We start from the raw sequence: 8,104 nt of genomic DNA on the forward strand, positions 1-8,104 counted from the left end.
CCACCACTCTCTGTGTAAAAACAAACCCCGTTCCACACACCCACCACTCTCTGTGCAAAAACAAACCCCGTTCCACACACCCAGCACTCTCTGTGTAAAAACAAACCACATTCCACACACCCACCACTCTCTGAGTAAAAACAAACCCCGTTCCACACACCCACCACTGTCTGTGTAAAAACAAACCCCGTTCCACACACCCACCACTCTCTGTGTAAAAATAAACCCGTTCCACACACCCACCACTCTCTGTGTAAAAACAAACCCCGTTCCACACACCCACCACTCTCTGTGTAAAAACAAACCCCGTTCCACACACCCACCACTCTCTGTGTAAAAACAAACCCCGTTCCACACACCCACCACTCTCTGTGTAAAAACAAACCCCGTTCCACACACCCAGCACTCTCTGTGTAAAAACAAACCCATTCCACACACCCACCACTCTCTGTGTAAAAACAAACCCTGTTCCACACACCCACCACTCTCTGTGTAAAAACAAACCCCATTCCACACACCCAGCACTCTCTGTGTAAAAACAAACCCCGTTCCACACACCCAGCACTCTCTGTGTAAAAACAAACCCAATTCCACACACCCAGCACTCTCTGTGTAAAAACAAACACCGTTCCACACACCCACCACTCTCTGTGTAAAACCAAACCCCGTTCCACACACCCACCAATCTCTGTGTAAAACCAAACCCCGTTCCACACACCCAGCACTCTCTGTGTAAAACCAAACCCCGTTCCACACACCCAGCACTCTCTGTGTAAAAACAAACCCCGTTCCACACACCCACCTCTCTCTGTGTAAAAACAAACCCCGTTCCACACACCCACCACTCTCTGTGTAAAAACAAACCCCGTTCCACACACCCACCACTCTCTGTGTAAAAACAAACCCCGTTCCACACACTCACCACTCTCTGTGTAAAAACAAACCCCGTTCCACACACCCAGCACTCTCTGTGTAAAAACAAACCCCATTCCACACACCCAGCACTCTCTGTGTAAAAACAAACCCCATTCCACACACCCAGCACTCTCTGTGTAAAAACAAACCCCATTCCACACACCCACCACTCTCTGTGTAAAAACAAACCCCGTTCCACACACCCACCACTCTCTGTGTAAAACCAAACCACGTTCCACACACCCACCACTCTCTGTGTAAAAACAAACCCCGTTTCACACACTCACCACTCTCTGTGTAAAAACAAACCCCGTTCCATACACCCACAACCCTGTTCCACACACCCACCACTCTCTGTGTAAAAACAAACCTCATTCCACACACCCAGCACTCTCTGTGTAAAACCAAACCCCATTCCACACACCCAGCACTCTCTGTGTAAAAACAAACACCGTTCAACACACCCAGCACTCTCTGTGTAAAAAGAAACCCCGTTCCACACAACCAGCGCTCTCTGTGTAAAAACAAACCCCATTCCACACACCCAGCACTCTCTGTGTAAAAACAAACCCCGTTCCACACACCCAGCACTCTCTATGTAAAAACAAACCCCGTTCCACACACCCACCACTCTCTGTGTAAAACCAAACACCGTTCCACACACCCACCACTCTCTGTGTAAAGACAAACCCCGTTCCACACACCCAGCACTCTCTGTGTAAAACCAAACCCCGTTCCACACACCCACCACTCTCTGTGTAAAAACAAACCCCGTTCCACACACCCACCACTCTCTGTGTAAAAACAAACCCCGTTCCACACACCCAGCACTCTCTGTGTAAAAACAAACCCCGTTCCACACACCCACCACTCTCTGTGTAAAAACAAACCCCGTTCCACGCACCCTCCACACTCTGTGTAAAAACAAACCCCGTTCCACACACCCAGCACTCTCTGTGTAAAAACAAACCCCGTTCCACACACCCAGCACTCTCTGTGTAAAAACAAACCCCATTCCACACACCCACCACTCTCTGTGTAAAAACAAACCCCGTTCCACACACCCAGCACTCTCTGTGTAAAAACAAACCCCATTCCACACACCCACCACTCTCTGTGTAAAAACAAACCCATTCCACACACCCACCACTCTCTGTGTAAAAACAAACCCCGTTCCACACACCTAGCACTCTCGGTGTAAAAACAAACCCCATTCCACACACCCACCACTCTCTGTGTAAAAACAAACCCATTCCACACACCCACCACTCTCTGTGTAAAAACAAACCCCGTTCCACACACCCAGCACTCTCTGTGTAAAAACAAACCCAGTTCCACACACCCACCATTCTCTGTGTAAAACCAAACCCCGTTCCACACACCCACAACCCTGTTCCACACACCCACCACTCTCTGTGTAAAAACAAACCTCATTCCACACACCCACCACTCTCTGTGTAAAAACAAACCCCGTTCCACACACCCACCGCTCTCTGTGTAAAAACAAACCCCGTTCCACACACCCAGCACTCTCTGTGTAAAAACAAACCTCATTCCACACACCCACCACTCTCTGTGTAAAAACAAACCCATTCCACACACGCACCACTCTCTGTGTAAAAACAAACCTCATTCCACACACCCACCACTCTCTGTGTAAAAACAAACCCCGTTCCACACACCCAGCACTCTCTGTGTAAAAACAAACCCCGTTCCACACACCCACCACTCTCTGTGTAAAAACAAACCTCGTTCCACACACCCAGCACTCTCTGTGTAAAAACAAACCCCGTTCTACACACCCACCACTCTCTGTGTAAAAACAAACCCCGTTCCACACACCCACCACTCTCTGTGTAAAAACAAACCCCGTTCCACACACCCACCACTCTCTGTGTAAAAACAAACCCATTCCACACACCCAGCACTCTCTGTGTAAAAACAAACCCCATTCTACACACCCAGCACTCTCTGTGTAAAAACATACCCCGTTCCACACACCCACCACTCTCTGTGTAAAAACAAACCCCGTTCCACACACCCACCTCTCTCTGTGTAAAACCAAACCCCGTTCCACACACCCACCACTCTCTGTGTAAAAACAAGCCCCGTTCCACACACCCACCACTCTCTGTGTAAAAACAAACCCCGTTCCACACACCCACCACTCTCTGTGTAAAAACAAACCCCGTTCCACACACCCAGCACTCTCTGTGTAAAAACAAACCCCGTTCCACACACCCAGCACTCTCTCTGTAAAAGCAAACCCCATTCCACACACCCACCACTCTCTGTGTAAAAACAAACCCATTCCACATACCCACCACTCTCTGTGTAAAAACAAACCCCGTTCCACACACCCAGCACTCTCTGTGTAAAAACAAACCCCGTTCCACACACCCAGCACTCTCTCTGTAAAAACAAACCCCATTCCACACACCCACCACTCTCTGTGTAAAAACAAACCTCATTCCACTCACCCACCACTCTCTGTGTAAAAACAAACCCCGTTCCACACACCCACCAATCTCTGTGTAAAAACAAACCCATTCCACACACCCACCACTCTCTGTGAAAAAACAAACCCCGTTCCACACACCCAGCACTCTCTGTGTAAAAACAAACCCCGTTCCACACACCCACCATTCTCTGTGTAAAACCAAACCCCGTTCCACACACCCACAACCCTGTTCCACACACCCACCACTCTCTGTGTAAAAACAAACCTCATTCCACACACCCACCACTCTCTGTGTAAAAACAAACCCCGTTCCACACACCCACCGCTCTCTGTGTAAAAACAAACCCCGTTCCACACACCCAGCACTCTCTGTGTAAAAACAAACCCATTCCACACACGCACCACTCTCTGTGTAAAAACAAACCTCATTCCACACACCCACCACTCTCTGTGTAAAAACAAACCTCGTTCCACACACCCAGCACTCTCTGTGTAAAAACAAACCCCGTTCCACACACCCACCACTCTCTGTGTAAAAACAAACCCCGTTCCACACACCCACCACTCTCTGTGTAAAAACAAACCCCGTTCCACACACCCACCACTCTCTGTGTAAAAACAAACCCATTCCACACACCCACCACTCTCTGTGTAAAAACAAACCCCATTCTACACACCCAGCACTCTCTGTGTAAAAACATACCCCGTTCCACACACCCACCACTCTCTGTGTAAAAACAAACCCCGTTCCACACACCCACCTCTGTCTGTGTAAAACCAAACCCCGTTCCACACACCCACCACTCTCTGTGTAAAAACAAGCCCCGTTCCACACACCCAGCACTCTCTGTGTAAAAACAAACCCCGTTCCACACACCCACCACTCTCTGTGTAAAAACAAACCCCGTTCCACACACCCAGCACTCTCTGTGTAAAAACAAACCCCGTTCCACACACCCAGCACTCTCTCTGTAAAAACAAACCCCGTTCCACACACCCACCACTCTCTGTGTAAAAACAAACCCATTCCACATACCCACCACTCTCTGTGTAAAAACAAACCCCGTTCCACACACCCAGCACTCTCTGTGTAAAAACAAACCCCGTTCCACACACCCAGCACTCTCTCTGTAAAAACAAACCCCATTCCACACACCCACCACTCTCTGTGTAAAAACAAACCTCATTCCACACACCCACCACTCTCTGTGTAAAAACAAACCCCGTTCCACACACCCACCACTCTCTGTGTAAAAACAAACCCATTCCACACACCCACCACTCTCTGTGTAAAAACAAACCCCGTTCCACACACCTAGCACTCTCTGTGTAAAAACAAACCCCATTCCACACACCCACCACTCTCTGTGTAAAAACAAACCCATTCCACACACCCACCACTCTCTGTGTAAAAACAAACCCCGTTCCACACACCCAGCACTCTCTGTGTAAAAACAAACCCAGTTCCACACACCCACCATTCTCTGTGTAAAACCAAACCCCGTTCCACACACCCACAACCCTGTTCCACACACCCACCACTCTCTGTGTAAAAACAAACCTCATTCCACACACCCACCACTCTCTGTGTAAAAACAAACCCCGTTCCACACACCCACCGCTCTCTGTGTAAAAACAAACCCCGTTCCACACACCCAGCACTCTCTGTGTAAAAACAAACCTCATTCCACACACCCACCACTCTCTGTGTAAAAACAAACCCATTCCACACACGCACCACTCTCTGTGTAAAAACAAACCTCATTCCACACACCCACCACTCTCTGTGTAAAAACAAACCCCGTTGCACACACCCAGCACTCTCTGTGTAAAAACAAACCCCGTTCCACACACCCACCACTCTCTGTGTAAAAACAAACCTCGTTCCACACACCCAGCACTCTCTGTGTAAAAACAAACCCCGTTCCACACCCCCACCACTCTCTGTGTAAAAACAAACCCCGTTCCACACACCCACCACTCTCTGTGTAAAAACAAACCCCGTTCCACACACCCACCACTCTCTGTGTAAAAACAAACCCATTCCACACACCCAGCACTCTCTGTGTAAAAACAAACCCCATTCTACACACCCAGCACTCTCTGTGTAAAAACATACCCCGTTCCACACACCCACCACTCTCTGTGTAAAAACAAACCCCGTTCCACACACCCACCTCTCTCTGTGTAAAACCAAACCCCGTTCCACACACCCACCACTCTCTGTGTAAAAACAAGCCCCGTTCCACACACCCAGCACTCTCTGTGTAAAAACAAACCCCGTTCCACACACCCACCACTCTCTGTGTAAAAACAAACCCCGTTCCACACACCCAGCACTCTCTGTGTAAAAACAAACCCCGTTCCACAGACCCAGCACTCTCTCTGTAAAAACAAACCCCATTCCACACACCCACCACTCTCTGTGTAAAAACAAACCCATTCCACATACCCACCACTCTCTGTGTAAAAACAAACCCCGTTCCACACACCCAGCACTCTCTGTGTAAAAACAAACCCCGTTCCACACACTCAGCACTCTCTCTGTAAAAACAAACCCCATTCCACACACCCACCACTCTCTGTGTAAAAACAAACCTCATTCCACTCACCCACCACTCTCTGTGTAAAAACAAACCCCGTTCCACACACCCACCAATCTCTGTGTAAAAACAAACCCATTCCACACACCCACCACTCTCTGTGAAAAAACAAACCCCGTTCCACACACCCAGCACTCTCTGTGTAAAAACAAACCCCGTTCCACACACCCACCGCTCTCTGTGTAAAAACAAACCCCGTTCCACACACCCAGCACTCTCTGTGTAAAAACAAACCTCATTCCACACACCCACCACTCTCTGTGTAAAAACAAACCCATTCCACACACGCACCACTCTCTGTGTAAAAACAAACCTCATTCCACACACCCACCACTCTCTGTGTAAAAACAAACCCCGTTCCACACACCCAGCACTCTCTGTGTAAAAACAAACCCCGTTCCACACACCCACCACTCTCTGTGTAAAAACAAACCTCGTTCCACACACCCAGCACTCTCTGTGTAAAAACAAACCCCGTTCCACACACCCACCACTCTCTGTGTAAAAACAAACCCCGTTCCACACACCCACCACTCTCTGTGTAAAAACAAACCCCGTTCCACACACCCACCACTCTCTGTGTAAAAACAAACCCATTCCACACACCCACCACTCTCTGTGTAAAAACAAACCCCATTCTACACACCCAGCACTCTCTGTGTAAAAACATACCCCGTTCCACACACCCACCACTCTCTGTGTAAAAATAAACCCCGTTCCACACACCCACCTCTGTCTGTGTAAAACCAAACCCCGTTCCACACACCCACCACTCTCTGTGTAAAAACAAGCCCCGTTCCACACACCCAGCACTCTCTGTGTAAAAACAAACCCCGTTCCACACACCCACCACTCTCTGTGTAAAAACAAACCCCGTTCCACACACCCAGCACTCTCTGTGTAAAAACAAACCCCGTTCCACACACCCAGCACTCTCTGTGTAAAAACAAACCCCATTCCACACACCCACCACTCTCTGTGTAAAAACAAACCCATTCCACATACCCACCACTCTCTGTGTAAAAACAAACCCCGTTCCACACACCCAGCACTCTCTGTGTAAAAACAAACCCCGTTCCACACACCCAGCACTCTCTCTGTAAAAACAAACCCCATTCCACACACCCACCACTCTCTGTGTAAAAACAAACCTCATTCCACACACCCACCACTCTCTGTGTAAAAACAAACCCCGTTCCACACACCCACCAATCTCTGTGTAAAAACAAACCCCGTTCCACACACCCAGCACTCTCTGTGTAAAAACAAACCTCATTCCACACACCCACCACTCTCTGTGTAAAAACAAACCCATTCCACACACCCACCACTCTCTGTGTAAAAACAAACCTCATTCCACACACCCACCACTCTCTGTGTAAAAACAAACCCCGTTCCACACACCCACCGCTCTCTGTGTAAAAACAAACCCCGTTCCACACACCCAGCACTCTCTGTGTAAAAACAAACCTCATTCCACACACCCACCACTCTCTGTGTAAAAACAAACCCATTCCACACACGCACCACTCTCTGTGTAAAAACAAACCTCATTCCACACACCCACCACTCTCTGTGTAAAAACAAACCCATTCCACACACCCACCACTCTCTGTGTAAAAACAAACCTCATTCCACACACCCACCACTCTCTGTGTAAAAACAAACCTCATTCCACACACCCACCTCTCTCTGTGTAAAAACAAACCTCATTCCACACACCCACCACTCTCTGTGTAAAACCAAACCCCGTTCCACACACCCACAACCCTGTTCCACACACCCACCACTCTCTGTGTAAAAACAAACCTCATTCCACACACCCACCACTCTCTGTGTAAAAACAAACCCCGTTCCACACACCCAGCACTCTCTGTGTAAAAACAAACCCCGTTCCACACACCCAGCACTCTCTGTGTAAAAACAAACCTCATTCCACACACCCACCACTCTCTGTGTAAAAACAAACCCATTCCACACACCCACCACTCTCTGTGTAAAAACAATCCTCATTCCACACACCCACCACTCTCTGTGTAAAACCAAACCCCGTTCCACACACCCACCACTCTCTGTGTAAAAACAAACCCCGTTCCACACACCCACCACTCTCTGTGTAAAAACA

This window comes from Mobula birostris, unplaced genomic scaffold (assembly GCF_030028105.1).
Source record: "Mobula birostris isolate sMobBir1 unplaced genomic scaffold, sMobBir1.hap1 scaffold_2761, whole genome shotgun sequence".
Taxonomy (NCBI): Eukaryota; Metazoa; Chordata; class Chondrichthyes; order Myliobatiformes; family Myliobatidae; genus Mobula; species Mobula birostris.